We start from the raw sequence: 19,912 nt of genomic DNA on the forward strand, positions 1-19,912 counted from the left end.
TGTAACTCATTAAATGACTTAAATATTCAATTCATACTTGTATACATTGCTAATACGTCGGACATCAGATTTATCTGGCCTAATACTTTGTCAGACATGAACCAAGAGATGATTTGGGGTACAGATGAAACCTTTTTAACACCCAGAGGAAAAATTTGCCAGTGCCAAGGACTAATTAACTCCCAAGGGTTGAGCAAATGTAAGAATTTTGGGGAGATGTGTTCTCTCGGACACAAATCCACTACAACTGTCCCAAGAATTTCCAAGGCTCCTATGAGATCTTATTACAAATCACTTAAGTGCCTTCTTTGGGCACTTTTCCCATGTCTAGTACAGAGGCTTTGCGCATGTTTAGTGTCTGCACAAAGTGATGAATAATCCCCTTAAATGCACTAAATCATTTTCCCCAAATATTACAGATTAAAATACGAGTTTTCATAAGCAGAGGCATTTCCTCTGAAGTTATCAAATGCGGAGAAATAAAACAGAAAAGACAAATTCCAGTGGCCTGAAGAGGTGCAGGTTAAAAAAAAAAACCCCTATCAACATCCACAGACAAATTAAAAGCTTTCCAATGCAAAAAGTGACGTGTTCACCACAGCACTGTGGGCACAGAAAAGCTCAGCAGTCCTTGCCCTACAGGCTTATACACCTGGGATAAGGTCCACAGGTCATTTTTCACACTTGTCACAGGAATTTGTACTCTGCCACCTGAACTCAACACCCAAGAGAGGCCCTTGATCTTTTTCACAACTAGGAAAAATCAGTATTTCTGGGATCCAGCCAGTGAAGTCATGCAAAGACATAATAGTGACAGTTAATTACTTGCTAATCATGCTTTGGTTTCAGGGTGAATGCCACCAGAAACACTTCATTTATTCTTTTCATTGATATTAGACATTCATTGTTGCAATTACAAAAATTTAATAGAAACAATCCCAGAAGACTGTCTCTAACTGACAAATACTTGAAAAAAAGCTCAGTTTTGTGTCTGCAGCTTGAAGAGATCATTCCACAAACCCCATGCTGTTCAGAGCTGACACATAACTGAGAAAGAAGTACAGAGTTTGAGAGAAGCCATATGGCAAAAGTTAAATATTTTGGTGTCAAAATACCCATCATAGCTTAATTCAAACTTATCCCGTTCTTCACACTTTTGAGACATTAGGTCCAGAGACTGGTTATAACTGTACAATTTTCCCCCCAATTTTTATGAACAAGGGTTAATGAATTATTTTTCTTCGACAAGAGTGTGATGTTTCAAAGTTGCCTTTCACCACAGAGCTCTCTGTAGTTTCAGAACAAACAGACTGCATATTTCCTTTATACATGTACTTAGGCAATCAGAAAACATTCCAAATTATCTCAGACTGAATAAGACAAATTTTATGTAAGCATCAGCATAATTTTATTTCCAGGCTCACTTATGCTTAAAGAGTTCTAAAACTTGAATATGCTCAATATAAAATGTTAAACATTTACATCCCAGCTGACAATGACCTTGTGTTAAATTATTAAGGAACAACAGAATAGCTGATGTTTCCAGGAGCATGGGTTAGCACTGGCTATGCTACCAAACACATGTAAAGGGATCATTACTGGGCCATAACTAATGATCACTGCCATACAATGTGCCTCCACAACACTGCCAGTCATCAATATCTATTAGCAGGAAGCTGTAACATAAACATTTATAAAGCAGACACAATACACCAGCTAAACCACTAATGCATGTAATTGCTAACAAAGAGCCATATGCTGAAAATTCATCTCTCTTTACATTTAACTTTTACAGCCTAGGCAAATCAGACAACTGTCTAGCCCACAGTCTTCCAAAATTGCTTACTGAATAGAAAACTCTAATCAGCTGCCAGTTCAATTGTTTTTACAACATTCTGTATAAAAAAATGAGGTCTATTGCCCTGTCTTGTGAAAGAGCTCCAATAAATGCCCATTATAAGAACAATTAGGGGATCAAATCTGACATCACAGGTTTCTTTATAAGATATTAGCTCAATGACTTTTTTATAAGCTAATTAGTCATGGACACCGAACAAGAAACAGATGATCCAAAAACAATGATTCTGCAAAAGTGTGTGTTGTCAAACCCCATAAGGGCAACAACCCTAGCTTTCCAATAGGAATTATATCTGTGACTGTCAACTCCTTCAACTATATTATAACCTAAATTATGAACAGGAACACATGAAGTATTCCAAGAATGATCAGCTTCTGCAAAGTTCTTACAAATCCTGGATTTACCAATATTCCCTTTGGCAGAAGCTACGCTGTTAATCAAATATAAGAAAAATCTGCAGGGATTACATAACAGGAAGACAGAAGAAATTCCCCCATAAGACAGTGAACTTGCCTCTTTCTAAAGGAGCAGAGGACATAGCAGGAAGTGAGTGCTTCAGTTGAAAATTCCTGTCACAAAAAGGCAACCCTGGCCATCAGTACAGTCCAGGAGAAGAAAAGGACTTTGAGTTTCTGAAAACTCTGAAGTCCTCTGTTGTAAAATGGCAAAATGTTGTCTACACGTTCCTAATTGGGATTCCTTTATGTGTAGCAATAATGACAGTACATGATTGTGCAATGACACTTTTTCTGTAGGCTATTGCTTTGTTTAATACACAAAACAAGTGCAAACCACCAAATGAGCATCTTGTCTGATGGCCCTTTGCAAAGTCTGATGCTTTATTTACCACAAACTCCTTAAAGTGCAGCCTGAAGCCAGAGGACACTCACAAAAGACAGCTTTCTGGCAGCTCTCACCAGAGTACTTTATGGTCCACAAACTTGAACGTATTTCAAAAATAGTGTTGTGCTCATTTTACATTTAGTCAGTGTGGCTACTCAACAGAATTGGGGGTCTCAATCTGAAATGATTATCAAGCATTTTGCTGTCTCCTCCAGTGGGAGGCTTATACCCAGCTACACTCAAACTGATTTGCTGCAGGTGCAGTAAAACCTGGCAGAAACAACAGAAACAACCTGCCAAGGAAACATGTGCAAGCCCTCAGGTGTTATTTCCTAAAGAGCTATAAAATGTGGAGTATTTTATGATCAAAGCAGGCTGCCCTTGATTTCAGGTATGAGAGTCAGCACTTGCTCAAATCACAGCCAAGAGCTAGAGGCAGGTATTCCTAACATCAGCAAAAAGCTTCCTACAGCACCTTGACCGCTATCAAATAAGAAAAATGGGGTGGAGACGGGAATCCCATTCCCCAGAATGTTAAGCTCCATTTCAGGCTCTGGAGAGAGCAATAAGTTTACAAGGATGGGGCTAAGTTTTGAGGATGAAGTTCTGTCTTCCTATCACATGGAAGATAAACCCTTTGTGTTTATATATGGGAGAACACTGACTTACACACATACACAGACCTTGGAAAAAAAATGCCACCCCACAGAGAAGCCACATCAAATCCTCAGGCTACTCCTCACACAAGGGCAGTCCAAAGCAAACCAGGCAATGCAGACAGAAGTTTTATACCAAGCCACAGCTTTCCTCAGCCTAGCATACAGGCCTAACCCTTTTTCCTCACTAAAATTACAACCTAGCTAATATAAAAATTAACCTAAAGGCCTCTCTCAACATTCTTCTCCAAATAACATATGACTAAATTACTCCTGATATCTTATGGCACATCAAATATGTTATGACACAAGTGCTAGAAAATCTAATAAAACTCTAGCAATAATATCTGTCAAGAAGCTACAAAAAGATTCTGACCATGCTCACGTACCAACAACTGATGTAGAGGCAGCCAGACATTGCACCAAGAAATACAGAAATATAAATGGAATAAGCAGAGAGGCAGCAATGTAGGGGCACAGCATAGAAACTGGATATTTTCGTGGGTTGCCTTTCAATACCCCATTCGGGACTGATGCCATGAAACCCAGATGACCTCTGAAACTTCACACTGTTTATGGCCATGTCTCAAATGCTCTCGCACTCCTGAATTGCCTTAAGAGTGTATTAAATCATGCTAACATGACTCTGGAGCTATAACACACAGCACTTCTGGAATGGAGCTGCTCCTGGTTTGCTTAAACCAGAAGCTGATGTGTTTGGTTCTGTCTGCACTCTGGTGTGCAAGTTCATAACCTCAAGCATGGGACTGGACATTTTTTCTTCATTTGGAAGACTCTTCATAGATTCACAAAAGTTATCATTATTTTATTTATTTTCCCCCACTTCTTTAGTCCTATTAAGCCATTGGTATCAATGTGATACTGCTGCATTGAGTGTCAGGGTTCAACAAACAGAACTAAACATAAGCACATTAAAAAAAGCCTCACATGCACTATTGAAAAATCTTGCAGTGACTTACAGATACTAATTTCAGCAGAAGACTTCTGTATAGTGTAACTATATATTCTCCAGCAACCAATTCAAGAAATAATAAAAAACAAAATTACATTGGCTTTGCTGCTTCACAAATCAAAATCTTCATTAGACACACCCCACACACAGCCAGCCACCTTTACAAAACTACCATCTACTCAGATTTATCTTAACGAAAGCAGCTCCCTAAACAAATCACAATCACCTCAAGAACTGTTAGGCTGTTTGTTATCGTGACTGGACCTAGTGACATACTTGCTAGGTAGCATGGAAAAATACTTCTGTTACACCTGGATTATACAGAATAGGACTGCACGTTCCGGATTTATAAAAACCAAGTCTTCCTTTTGGGGACTGAATTCTCTTTACTGAAGCTTACAAATATGACAAGTAAAACAGACTACTTCTTATAACTAACATTTTTTTTTTTAAAGTAACCAGGGTCTAGGTGATCTAGGATTCACACAGTATCAAGTAGAAATATTGAAATATAAGTAAGAATAGACATCTTACATAAAGGTTTTGACAGTAATACACAATTCAGCTAGGAACACTGGTAAGTTATCTAGAGCCCAAACACAAATTGTGCATTCACGTAGGATATAATATGCAAAGAGGCTTAAGAATATTTTCTGTTTTCAAATAATAAATACAAATTCAAGCTGTGTCAACAATATGACTAATGGACTAAACAGATGTAGGTGCACAAAGCTTAAAGGCAAAACCTTTACTTCTCTGCCACAAATGTCCCAGTCTGCATCATCAAAACATCTAATTTGTTCACTTGTGGAGTTTGAGCCAGGGGCTGTCTTTAAATACTTGTTTCACACAAGGAATTCTTCCATCATATTCTTTACATTTTCAGTCCAGAGCTCTGTACAATCCCATATATTCTCCTTTCACAGATATGACCACATTCAGTGTGCATTTTAGGACTGGAAAAGAAGCAGGTCACTGATGATACTATCATTTCAAAGTCTAGGACATCAGGATTAATGTATTCCATTCACTCATAGTGCATATAAAACAAACCAAACAAACCACAAAACAGCCCAGCAGCCAAAAACCTCCCCCCCAACTATGATTATTGCTATGACAGAAGTGACACCACAAAGCATTTTTTTTTCAATTGAATGGTTGTTTCCTCCTCCTACTTGAAAAATGAAGAAAAACATACTTTAAGCATATAACCTAATAGTTACCATAAATCTACAAAAAGACTTGCTGAAGCTTGAGATATCATCACATCTTAGAGTCCTACTTGGTCTTCAGATCAGTGTTGTATTTCAGCTAAAATTATACATAGCATTTTCTTCAGGACATTTGTATTTCTCATCACAGAAAAGAACAATAATAGGAAAAGCCTCATTTGTAAAACATATTAAGTATCAAATTAACCACAAGTGGCTAAAAATGTCCCATCCATGACATCACTGTAATGCAGCAGATGAAAGGAAAACAGTTTTGAACAGGACTCATCTTTTCATCCAGAGGAGAACACCAGATCATATTTAAACCCAGGATGTTTTGGTACATCTTTATCACTTATTGTCTACGTCAGATCATAAATGGAAACCCGAGTATGTGGAGAATCACCAAGTAGTCAGAGGAAAAGAGTATTTATGAAACACAGTAGACATGGAAATGCATCCTCAGTGTTTGAGTCAGACCTATTCCTTGTTTTCTCCTGAGCAATCACAGATGGGGATCAGGCACAAGGAACAAATGTGGAGATATTCCTTCAGACTTCCAATTCTTGCTTTCATCAATTATCACTAACTTCTGAAAATGAACTGGGAGATGCAGATGGACACACACAGTTTCAATGCAAGAAGGAAAACACTAAAGTGACATTGAGCTGTAGAAATCAGCAAATGAGATTGTAAGAAGCAATGACCAAGTCCTGCATTTTGCCAGGTGAAAAAATGTGGCAGAGAAATAGAGGTAAAAAGGGAATAATGGACAATATAAAAAGGGAAAAAATTTGCAGCTGAAACAGGAAACTGAAAAAGTACATGAAAGCAAAATTTAGTGTTTTAAAATTTTCTCCAATTAAAATGAATGATAAAAAAACCCCAAAAAACCCTGCAAACATGGACAAAATTAACATCAAACAAAAAGCAACATAATTACTGTACAGAAAAGGTACCAATCAAACAAGCACAGCTGATGAACCAACCCAGTGAACTACAAGATCCGAAAATTCTTTCATGTAATAATAGTAACCTTCAAAGCCCCTAGATAGACACTACTACATAGCTGCTTGCAAGGGGAGAACAGACAGAGGCAGCACACAAGATTTTCTCCTTTAATTTTTGGTTCATTTGAGAGCTCACCAAAGCATGCCGAGCCATAAAAACCCCCAAAAATAAATACAAAAAAACCTGGCAAGTCTGAATCTTGTGCAGATAGAGGAAGAGGTCATTTAGAGCATTGCTGAACCAAGAATATTGAAAATGACATCTGAACACAACCAAACTATGCAGCTTTAAAGCTATCCAGACTTCCAGAGGAATATTTGTAAGAGTAAAAATTGACTGCAGATCCTGGGAGCATATGGAATGCATAGAGGCCACCTACAGCAAACTGAGAATTCTATAGAAAGAGCGGTAAGCTATTTGATTGATAGCCCACTCCCAAAAAAACTGGAACACTGAAGAAGGCAAAACAAGGAAATTTCTATCTGCTGTACAATATTAGTTGTGACATGCCAATTCTGCTGAAGCATAACTGAATAAAAGACTATGTCTACTGAAACAGCAGACTGAAGAGGGCTAAAACAAAAGTTTCAAGGAAACAGAATGTGATCAAATGTGATAAAAATAGGAGATAAATTATAGAGATGACTGAACTCCATGAGTATGATAAAGAATTCACATTAAAATTCACGATGTTGTGCACCTATAAGGCCACTCCAAAACAAAGTGCTGGAAAGGTTGCATCCATTATGACAGGGCTTAATGGAAAAACTTCCATGACCAAGAAAAAAAAAAATCTTTCCATCAGAGGTTTTATTGCAAGTAACCATCACCGAAAATACAGGAACACTGATGTCAATCTCTCTTTTCTAACAATTCAACAGATTTTGTGAAATGCATGAAAATTTTATTGGAGGACTCCAGCAAGTTCCAAAATCACTGCCAGGCAGAGAGGCAAAAGGAAAAATGGGACTACTCTGCTGCAGCCCAATTCCATAAGAGACTAGCTGGAAAAAAACAGTTTAAATGGTCTGCCTTCTTTTAAAAGATCAGTCCCTTGAGCACCTGAATCCTTCTCTGTTCAAGCACCAGCAGCACCATTAACTGTACAAAGATCTGCCAAAAGGCAATTAAGTTCTGGCATGTGGTTCCATACTATGATAAACCTTATAGAAGTGGAGATTCAAAGGCAAAATTCTATCTTTAGCAATAGCATCTTTTAAATGGGGGTGAGCAGGGGACAACTGGACAAGACAGAGCCACCACATTGTTTGCTGCAACTTCTTTTTCTTTTCTGTTATTAATTAATAGATAGCTGAGCTCTGGTGGATTCAAAAGTCAATATATTCCTCACTTTTAAAGGGAGGTGGTTTTTTTGTTCATTTTGTTTTCTTCTGATAGAGCTCAGCAGGAAAACAAAACAAACCTTCCTAATACACACACATAGGAACCTGAATTAATGACAAAGTTAAATAAACTGGATATAGTAACAAAAAGCTTTCTGGTTTTCTTCACTACAGCACTGTTCATCCTCACTTACTAAAGTGGGGTGCCTTAAAGAGCATAAAAGTACAACAGTGAAGGCCAGATAGAGACTTTGTTCATGTGGATAAATCTGTTCTGGTCGGGTCAGCCATGAACTACACTGCAAGCACTGAGGAAACCTGCGTACGATGAACCAATGCCTGGTTTTTATAGCTACTTGGAAAAGAAACCATATTGCATCTGACTCTGTTGCTCCACAGTCAGACTGAGCATGTATAAACGGACTTATTCCTCCCACTTCCCAGTTCTTGGTCATACTTGATCCAGTTCCCAATGCCATACCAAAAATACCTATGCCAGTACCCAGGGAAAGGTGCATTAGGCAGGAAAAGGGTGGCAACATATAGAGAAATGCTCCAACCACTTCATTTCTCTCTAGATCGGCATCGTTTCTCTCTAAATGACTTCAAAAACTACAGGGTGAACACCCTGACTCCCTGAGAAATCAGACACGAGCAGGGTTCCTACATCCGTACAAAACAGAACTAATAACCATTTAATTGCAGTCATTCACAATGCAATTTTTCAGATTTCAGCCCTCGCACTACCCAGTACTTTGCCATGTATACCTACAAGTTTTCCTAATATCCACATGCCAGGGCAGGCTCAAATAAATGACACATTTCCAAATAAGTGACAAGATAGGAGTGATCAGAAAACACTCTCCCCACCCTTCACCCTTCCACACTGTCAGAGGCTCAGAGTAGAGTTAATAAGTTGCTTTCTCCAGACATGCTACAAATGTATTTGAGCCGCAACATCTTTTGAAAGATCTTACCTTGTAAAATGTTCCCAGGTATATTGTGAAATACAAACTTCAAGATATGTCAAGATTCCACCAAGTTTGTCAGTTAAGAAGAAATACACTTGATTCTACCTTAGACAAACACTGCCTGGGACTTATATTTGTATCACGTTTTCCAAAAAGCAGCTGAAATAATATATAACTGAATAGTGCTGTCTGGGGGGAAAAGAAGTATTTAGACCATAAACAAACAAGATCGAATTACCCAGAAGTACACATGCCTTGCAGCAAAAAAAAAGAAGCACCACAGCAAATAACAAACATAAATATTCTTCAAAAGCATCTGGCAAAATTCACCATAGTGAATTCAAAATATTCAGGCAATTATTTCCAGCCAACCACTTCTTTCAGAATTGAGATCCTTAGCATTTTATTATGTTCTTTACTGTCAAGGCATATTTCTTCAATACTTTGACTTTTTTTTCCTCCTGCCATTTGGCTAAGCAACTAAGTAACTTATTCAGTAAAGTAACTTCCAGACGACCTAGCAAATGTAATTGATTTGGATTAAATAGCAACAGATTATTTCAGTGGTTAATTAGTCATGGGTATGCCAGCAACACATCTCGAATATATTCCACTAATCCTACTAAGTATGCTTTTACTTACCTTTTACTAAACATCTATTTTATGGTCCATTTCTTCATACCTTATAATCACGGCTCAGTTACAGTGTCAAAAAACTTGAAATCCCAAACTGAAAAGCACATAGAGTCACAACACAGACAATTTTCTGAGTAAGAAGTACCTAAGGGACTGCTGTGGAATCATTAGTGTTTATAACTATAAGCATATTTACTGCTTTCCATCTTTTACATGACAGATTTGTTACAATTGAAAGCTTTCCCTTCAGGCCCTTTTGAAGAAGCACATATATCCCACAGATATGCCATAACCCATAAACTCATCTCAGAGCTGAAAGGATTTAAACTCATCTAAACCAAAAGTCTTTTCCATTCCTCACCTTTTGCTTGCTCAGATTTTGTTTATTTTTCTGACTCATTAGTAAAAGATTTCCTAGATCCTAATCAAGCCTAACAATGCTTCAGAGGAAACACAACTCCAAAATGGGAACGGGGAGAAAGTCTTATTTAGGAATATTTCATAAGCCATTAAAATATAAAAACTCAGGATATCCTCCAGGAACAGAAAGAAAATGCTACATAATAAAGTACAATATCCTTAAGTCATCAAAACATGACTTGGCTCTGAATTCTGGATGTCAAGATCTTAGATGATGACTGTTCATTCTTATATTGCACTTCTGTTTGAAGTATCCCAGATTCTTCCAGAAGTGGAGCTTGAAATGAATTTAAGATTCAAGCCAAAAGTATCACAGATGAGGAAAACCTGAAACATATCAGCAGATCAGTGGCCAGCAAAGATACCTGGATACACAAAGTATATGAAACACACAGAGTCTCCCCAAAAAGTCTCTGCTGTCAAGAGAGCCTCCAGAGGACGCAGCTTTCTACTCCATTTTAAATGATCACCTTGGTCAACACCAGACTACACTTGATGCACTTCATCCAAAGCCTCATCTATGAGCACTTGAAAATTATTCACTTTACCCACACAATATCACCTCTCATTTGTATTAGTTCTACATCATTTTCTTGTCTGGCTTCAAACAAAATACTCAAACAAAAGATGTTGCGTCTATTTTTATAGTGACTACATTTCTTTCTATCTTTGGAGATTTAAAAGTAAAGACTATGTCATTGCTTTATTTATGAAATTTGAGAATTTAAAAGAAAAAACAGACTAATATGAGAATAAAATTCAGGTAAAGATATTTTGTAAATGCATTCTAGTTCAATGAAATTACACTTGCTCTTAAGATATCCTTTATCCTATTAGGTTTGACCTTGGGGAAAAACAAAACTTGAAGACTGCAAACTGTTCACTAAAGCATGTCAGTCTTTTCTGAACCTGAGGCTAGATTTAGAATTCATGGTGCAAATTGTACATTTTGAAGACAGAGAAGATTGAAGGCTATCAGATACACTGGGAACAAGGTAAGTATGTGTATTATTGTGTACATGCTATTCTTGCCATCTAATAATAAATGCCCACATAAAATAGTCTTATTTCTCAATTATCTATTTTAATTAGATAGCTGCATGAAGCATAGTGCCATGACATCATATTATTGCTAACTAGTCACACCCTCTCCTTCTCCTCCTCAGAAAACCCAACACAGAAGGGAAAATCTAAGCAGAGTGACAATTTTACATCTACTGCTATGGATAACTACCAGCATTTCCACTTCTGTGCAAGACTGGAGAATAAACACAATACAGAACACAGGGCATTAAAGCAGTTCCTCAAAAGTACAGCACACTTTCCTCACCTACTGTGGCACAGAAATCCTCCTTCCTTGCAGCAGCACCGTCACTTGTGCAGTTAAATCATTTTTGCATTGCCAATCAGTACCAAAGCCACGCAAACACCCGCTTGTTTCTAAGAGTGCTGTCAACTGCACTTCAGTTTCCTGACAGACCACTGCAACACCCATGCAGGCTCTGCTTGCTCTGAGCTTTACACACTGGCAGATTTGCAGTGTCCGTAGCCACCAGCTGTCTCATGCCATCCCAGTCAAAACCAGTAAAAAAAGAGCCACATAGCTGTACTGACAGCTGGGGGTATTACCAGTGCAAGCACATCATTCAGTGCTGCATGGCTGAAATGCTAGCTGATGATTTGGATTCAGGAATTACTCTTCGTATCAGAGAAAATTACTAATACAAAACCAGACTAGCAGCTTAATAGCTACATTCAATATCCTCAGCCATAAAACACAGGGATTGGAACCGAGACCTCTGGGACATGTACTTAATTCTGAAAGAGAAAACAATAAATAGCTCATATGCTCTTCTAGGTTATCACATTTGCTGTTAATGACAGTGCTGGCAACAAACATATGGGATTGCCAGTCAGTACAGCCAGGTTAAAGCACAGCTTGCAGATTCTGCTGTCTTTAAGGGCAGAAGAAAAAGTCCCTGAGAGAACTGAGGCTAGGAACTAAAGTTCCCAAATGCCCTTTCCCAGACCAACTGGTTTCTCAGGTACAATTTCAAACCAGAGGGGACTAACCCAGAAATAGAGCTCCCATCACAGAATGGGATGGGAGGGAAAATGGATAATCATTTTTACATGCTGGAATGCTTCTAGGTGAGTTATTTTGGTCTCCAAAGAAACTTAATATGCTTTTAAAAGAATAAAAAGTAGAATTAGCATTGGAGAGCTCCACTGAAGTATAAGGACCGCAAGCAATTCAACAAGAATTTTAACCGCTAGCATACTAACAGTTTAAGTGGCCGTGTAAGAAAATGTTACTTTACTTGTCCCTTTCCCAGGCACGTGCATTGGGCCCAGCCCCTCTCTTCTCTTACCACCCTGCACAAAAACATGCGCAAAGACAAAACCAACCCACCACCAAGAAACACCAACTACAAACTCTGATTACAAGAATGAGTAATTACACAAGACGTTTCATCCAGTCAGGTAAAACCTGGAAATTCTCTCTTTCAAGAATATTAGCATTACACACACTGACGTAGCTATTCAGCAGTGTCGACATACTGCATTTCACACCATAAAACACAGCAAAAGCAAACAATTAAGTGCAATTACTATACGGCACAAAAAGATTAGGGAATTAGTAACAGCTCCAGCTGCACAATTTATTGGAAAAGTATTTCTTCCATCCTAAGCCCATTTGCACAACATGATAAATTGAATATTAATGCAACATATAACTTACAAAATTAGTAATGCAATTTTTAGGCTGCTTGAATCAAGAAAAAGACTGTCTTAATCTCAGACATTAAAGACCTTTGTGTTTACAAATCCACAGCAGGCTCTGTTTTAGAGCTTACACACGTGAAACAGATTATGGGGCACCATGGCGGGGGTTAATGTCTCAAACTTTCTGCTGCCTACATCATCAGTCCCCTGCTGCTATTTTCTGTCCCAAGTAAAGATTCAGCATCATATACCATATTCACTTCACTGCTCACTTTTTGCTTTAACAAGTCTTCACACATTAATCTTAACTACAGTTAGTCTAAAACAGGTACAACTCGGGCATACCACACCCTGCAACATGAAGCCACCATTTAGCTTCAATCCCAAGTGTCCACTGCTTTGGAAACGATGGTTCTGCCACTTTATCAATTGGTAAGCACACAAAAGAGAAACGCTTTCAGCTAGAATTTTCAGCTGTAGGGCAATCCTCACAAGAGACTTTTTCTTGAAGATCCAAGTCCTAAAATTTTGAGCTTGCATTAAATAAAAAAATCTGTTTTCAATAAAAAATGAAGTTCAGATCTACATACCTGTGGAAAGAAAAAGCTTTAAAGAAGGAAAACAATACTAAATGTTCACAAAGACAGAGCCTATAGTATTTTAAATCCCATTATTTTTATGATTTTTTTTTTTAGGGAACCTGACTCATGATCTTTGAATGCATTCAGCTGCCAACACAGTGTGTACGAAGAAAGCATTAGAGACAGCACATATCTGCACAGCAAGGCACTTGGAAAGATGGCCTGGACAAACGTTAAAAAAATACATTTGAGGACAAAAAACTTTTTTAAACAACTCCTAATGTAACTGGCATGCAAAGATGGTTGCTGCTCCAAACAACATTTTGAGATGTGACTGCAGGAAAAATAATCTGTTTTACTGGGAACACAGTCCTTTATCTAGGCTCATTACCTCACTTCAGTGATATGTTCCAGAAGATTTCACAACAGATTAAGAAAAAAATGCTGCTGTTTCAAGAGATACCTTCTTTAAAAGATGCACAAACACACACACACACAAACAATAAAATAAAAGCTCTCAACCTGACAAAAGAGAAAATACATTCATTAATATCAGGAGTACCTTTGTGCATCAGAAAACCAATAATTACACTGGGCAGCAGATATAAATTGCCAGCACTACCACAAGAGAGACTTGCCAAAGCTGAGCCAGCCCAGTCTGCAGCTGGGAAGAAACCAGCTCTCCCCAGGGTCCCCCTGCCACAATGAAAGTTGCAGGGAGAATGGGTAACCACCTCCCTTTCACCTTTCCCTACAGCAGCAGCAACCTCATCCCAGCCTTTTGCTCAGTGGAAAACAATTTTGATTTCACATAGACTGCTGAGAACTCTGCAAAAACCTTTAAGGGCAACACAGATATAGAGTAGATAACTTAAAAACTTTAAGCACAATGTTTAACTTCTTAATGTCCTATTCTGCCTAGAAGGACCTGAAGATCTGACATCTGCATGTAAAAGAGCAAAAATGGAAACAGAATAGAATATTAAATGCCACAACAGGTACTAGTCAGGATTCTGCTTTGCACACCATGGTACTGCCGCATTTTGCCTTTGGTCAGAATTTTTCCCATTAAAAGCAGGGGGATGGAGAGAGCAGAGGAAGAATTTAAAAAAAAAAAAAAAAAAATCACATTAAAGATCTTGAAATGTTCCAGAGAACTCAACAGTCCTCAAAAAACTATTCCATTCTATCTAAAAAGAATGAGTAGGAATTTGCATGGAGTTCTACAGCTTTCATAGTATTTTGGGAATTATGAGAAGATTGAAGCACCCTGGAGATTAAGCTCCTCTATCCATATCTATTCCCAAGTACTGGAGTACTCACATACCCCTCTCCACAAAGCAATAAAGCAAGCTAGAAACAGCCATCACACACTTTTGAATGCCAAAAGATTTGCCTTAGAAGTCCCATATTTTTCAACATAAAAGTGTTATTTACTTGCATTGCTCAGAATATCTTTACAGCACAGGAATGACAAGAATATCTAAACAATTTCCACAGATTATGGTTCTAATTTCTGGTGACCAAAAAGAAAAAACCCACCTTAATTCTATCAACTGAGCCAGCAGCAGTCTCCAATCAGCACATTGTTACGTTAAACTTGTGCACACTACTGCAAGGGGAGGGTGTTGATCAGGTATCGTTGACAGAATACACAGAAAAATATTTGGCTGCACAGAGGTTGCTGACGCTCTATAACTTCAAGTGACACAGTAAATGGAGAAAACCCAGCTCAGTTCTCAGAATAAAACCAGAATATGCAAGCTTAGTTACTACTTGGTTACTATAGTAGTAACCAAGTGACTATATACTAATAAGATGACTGTGTCAGACTCTGGAATTAAAACAACAGGATTTCTTAATGGCTGCCCTTCAAAACAGGAAAGAATATTGCAGAAGTTAAAGAAACCCAGTGCCTTAAGCTAAGGGGCTTTCCAGTACTTTTTACCAAGTTCTCAAGCAGCCTGTGTGAAACCGTAGGTGTTACAGCCTGAGTTCTGCTTCCGGCTTCAGTGAAAACTACTTAGATGGCTGTCAGAAACCCAGGTGTTGTCTGTTCTACAAATATGTTTATTTCCTTCAGCTACAAAGTTCTACATTCTCTCTGTCTTTGCCTGATATGTAATTACACATCAGAAACCTAAGTCACTTCAGCCTGACAAAACAATATTTCAATTCGGAGCACCCTCTTAGCTTGGTGATAAGAACATCTGCTTAAACTGGCAGAGGAGAGGAGGAATGAAAGTGGAAATTCTTTTGTGGGAATTCATGATGTGTTTTCAGCTGGATGAATTCTCTATTGGAATCCTGGATAAAATCCGTGGTAACATCGCTTTGGACTCTTGATGTTCAGTTTAGTGTAACAAACACACTTTGAAACCATACAGCAAGGGGGGCATTTCAGAGGACTGTCCACTCCTTACATGGGGTGGAGATGCAGCCTAGGTTAAAAAATGCATTTTAAGTGTATTAAAATGCTTAAGAAAAAACATTTTTAAGACTTAAGAGCTACTACTGACCATTCTCAGAGGCCTTCCAGTGCCCCTGGGCAAATAGAGTGGCACAGACAAGGTCCACAGCTGCGTATCTGAGACTGAAAGGGTGGGCAGCAATGCCACTACTGCATTCAGGTCTGTGCCCTGAGGACAGACCACAAAATGAAGATAACTGAGTAAACCGACCTCCTCCTTCCCCCCAGCCCTAACCAACACAGGCCATGACTGCAAGCCCAGATTAAGGCTACTCATTCAATGGCAATAGTTTGCCATCCCACAACAGAAAATCCACAAAACAGCTTGATGAAGCATTTAAGTCACAGGGTATGCTCAGGGGAGCACTGGCAGTGAGGTAGCAAAACTAGCTGCATGAACAAAGCCAACCTTCTGATCTCAGGTATTCAGGAGATACTAGGAAGGAAATTACTTCCAAAGATATTGACACATATATCTGCATGAATCATTACATACTGAAGGTAAGAGAACCAAAGAGAATATTGTTAGGTAGCTGTGCAGAGGCACTGTGTGTTCCAACAGGGGCAGTATTGTTTGTTCTTTTCTGGAATACAACCTGATTCTCTAAAGGAGCTTATCCCTTCAAAAAATCAGATTACAGTAAGGCAAAAAAGGCGATGGGGAAAATGTTTATTTGTGCCCAATTATCATATTCTTATGCAACAACTCTATTGAGTCATGAACTAATGATTTTTTGCCTCATCTCAAGAGCTGATTACTTGGAACACAGACTCATCTTCTACCATGCATTCCACCATTGATAACAACTGAAAATTCTAAGGGACCTGCAATTTTTTTGAACAGAACCTGGTGGAGTTTTCAGCTCTCGGTGCTCTACTTGTTCTCTTGAAAAAAATGACAGAATTAGAATCCCGACACAAGCCATACTAGGCATGACCACAATGTAGAGATAAGGTAGTTTCTCTCATTCTCTTTCAAGCTGTGTGAGTTCCCCAGTTCAAGCTAAAGTTCTCCTTTAATTAATTCAGCTGGTAGTTCTAATTATTTTCTTATGACATGTTCAAGCAATGCACTCTTGAGTGATTATCTCAAGAGAAAAACTAATTCTATAATCATAATACAAATTCCAGTTTATTGTATTTGACCTCTCAACTGTTTCATGTAAGTCTCCTGATTATGACTTTTAGAGCATCCAGTAACATTTACAAACATCGGACATTACAAACAATGTTTACAAACTGCTACTGAACCACGAAATGTAACCTTGTCTACAGGCAATAGACAAGGTTATTTAGCAAATTATAATAAGCTTGTAAAGGAAATTCTGAAATGGCACACATCAGGTGAGTGTTTTGCAGAACAGCAGATGCACGATCTTTGAATTCTAGAAAAACCCTCAAAAAGTTTACAAAGTTACTTCCAAAGACTTAGAAGGCAGTACAAACCAGCAGTTTGTGTAATAGCCACTGTTGTTTTCCACTCCTGTTAACTACATCTTCCTCCTTTCTGGTCCTCCAGTAGCAGGTTTTTCTCATGAGATGTAAAATGCTTTATGCAGAACATTGTATCATAATTCACTGTTGCAATAATTTTAATTTCTGTACTCATCACTCACAAGACACACCCAATCACGTCACCCTAATTTCTCAGGCAACCAGGGTTGTACTTGTTTCTGCTTATTTCCAGTCTCCTTTTGCTGATATTCCTGCCACTGTAGCTCTGCTGAAAGTATAAACCAGAGTTCTCCCTTGCACCCTTCAACACTGTGCCATAATGCCAGGCTTTCAATTCCTAAATCACTCTTCATTCAAGCCATTCGCGTAAACATATGCCTTTAATGAGATTTATAATCACTAACACATTCATACAGTTAAAATGTGTCCCAGGAAACCGTGTGGCTAACAATCATGAAACTATTTCCACCCTGTTTTGTTTCTTTCTCTAAGTTCATGAGGATAATCTCCAAATATTTGAAGTTGTACCTGACATACTACTGCTTGACAAATCAGCCAAGTAAATCTACAACTGTGAGGCAAAACTTACTGATCATTCTGAAACTGCCATAAAAATAGAAGGTTGACCTTCAAAAAGATATTCTTTTCCTTTCTAGTGAATTGTTTTGTCTTGTTTTGACTGACACCCTAAGTGGCTCTGAAGTACTGCTTATGCCTACAACAACTGAAAGGTACAACTCAAGTTACATGTTAGTCTAACATACAGGGGAAGAAAATCACTGAAAATAATTTCTAAAAGGAGAAGTATTCATATAATATGTGAATATAGATGCTTATTTATATTTATACTGAATAAACCAAATATATTGCTAAAACATTTTATGTGACTCTCTGAACATTCAAAGCACCTTCACAATCACCTTCACATATGTCTTGCTTTCCAGTTTATTGGGGGGGTTTTAACAACTTTATATTTACAATAACTTTTTCTTTCCATAAGGATGACTTTTTAAGAACTTGCAACTGCGATGGAACTGTAGGAACTGAGAAGTTAAAAAGTTGCATGCTATTTAAATTAGAAATCTAATGAGTGTCTTAAGTTCAAAAAAGACCCCAGAAATCTATTTCTTCTGAAGGGGGACAATTCCTTTGCATAAAGAATACAATTAACCTTTACGGGCCTTTGATTGACTCTCGGTGCCCCCTAATAAATGAGAAGGGCGGTTAAATTAAATGAGCAACATACTTTTACACGTTCCTCTAATTATCATACAACTTTTAGACCGTCTCAAACTGAGAATTTCTCCCTGAATCTCCCTCCCCGACTAGAAGGCAGACCTGCAGTCCTTGCTCAGATTTCTCTCTATTCGCATGATGATCCAGCAAACTCCTCCAGCACTCCACGCTCCCGACACACGCGGAGTTAAAATTAACTTGGTGGTTTGGGTTTGGTTACGAGCCGAAGATCCTCCCTTGTACAACAACTGAGACCTCAGCAGCCCCAGCGGCGAGCTCGGCTGCCGCCCAGCACCGCCGGGCTGCCACGACGGAGCCTCACGAGGAAAACAAAACCTCATCTCGGATAAAGGCTTTACTGTATTTACTACAGGCAAAAAACCCAACCCCGAATGAAAGGCATCTCATTATTCGCAGCTACTTGAAATTCAAACAGCCCTGCCCGGGTGTCCGAGACCCCCGGGTCCGTGCGGGTGCCGGGCTGGGGAGCAGCCGCTGCCGGCGGCCCGCGGTGCGGGGAGCGCGGACCCCGCGGGAGCGGCACCGGCACGCAGGTGAGGCGGGACCCGCGGCACCGACGGACCGCCCGGCGCCAGCCCCGCTCCGCTCGCCCCGCGAACTAACCGCGGTACCCGCACTGAGCTCCGCCCGTCCCTGCCAAGTTCCCCGCCGACGGCAGAGCGGGGCGGCAGAGCCCGGGGCAGCGCTGCCGCCGCGGCGATCAACAGGCGCTCAGACCCCCCATCCCTCCCTCCGTCCCTCGGTCGCCGCCGGCCGCCCCTCGGCACCGCGGGGCAGGGGCTGCCGGGGGCACGGGGCTCCGCGGTGCCACCGGGCGCGGAGCGCCGCGTACCTGCCGGGGATGGAGCAGCCCGTCCCGCCGCCGCTCCGCGCCGCTCCCGGCACCCGCTCCGGCCACAGCCGCCCCGAAAGTTTCCTGACGTCAGCGCGGGCGGGCGGGTGCGGACCCCGCCTGCTGCCGGGCTTGCCGCCGCCGGGCCGGGCCGCCGCCGCTGCTCCCGGGCTCCCCCTGCCTCCCGCCGCCGCGCCCGCCAGCCCCGCGCTCCCGCCGGCACGCCGAGGGCTGGGGAACACAACAACAGGGAGCGGGAGAAAAGAAGGCGTGAAGAGTAGGCAGCAGTTGAGAAAGTGAAGAACGCAGCTAGTAAATCTACATTTCTCAAGGAAGCATCTCCTAAGGAAAAGATAATAGACACACTTGCACAGGTCTTGGTTAAAGCTGCAATGGATTTGGTAGGGAACAGATGCTCAACATCATTCTGACTTTGGAGAAGGTCTGTAGCATGCAATCCCCATTAAAATGCGCTTTAGAAACACCAGAACAGTGTAAACCAATATATTTTTATGACAGTCATGGTATGTGCAAGTTAGGGACAAAGCATTTCCTGTAGAAAGGCAAGGAATTAATGTCTGCCGTATTTCTTTTATTCCTGGTGGCCTTCTGCCATGATACTGCCAATAAGAAGGCATGTAGTGTCTGCGGAAAGGCAGGAAATTAAT

At 39.9% G+C, this 19,912-nt stretch overlaps 1 protein-coding gene across 7 annotated transcripts in view; it reads right to left on the minus strand.

Moving 5' to 3' along the window:
* The window catches only part of GULP1 (GULP PTB domain containing engulfment adaptor 1), a 150,036-nt gene extending 130,723 nt beyond the window's left edge, over window positions 1–19,313 (minus strand). For 5 of the 7 annotated variants that reach the window (XM_039554729.1, XM_039554730.1, XM_039554731.1 and 2 more), the window contains exon 1: window positions 19,245–19,313. The gene's annotated coding sequence lies outside the window, so the exon portion shown is untranslated. The remainder of the gene's footprint in view (window positions 1–19,244) is intronic. The other 2 variants (XM_039554732.1, XM_039554733.1) reach the window with 1 other exon arrangement.
* Between the last annotated feature and the right edge of the window lie 599 nt (window positions 19,314–19,912).

This window comes from Corvus cornix, chromosome 7 (genome assembly GCF_000738735.6).
Source record: "Corvus cornix cornix isolate S_Up_H32 chromosome 7, ASM73873v5, whole genome shotgun sequence".
NCBI classification, from domain to species: Eukaryota; Metazoa; Chordata; class Aves; order Passeriformes; family Corvidae; genus Corvus; species Corvus cornix.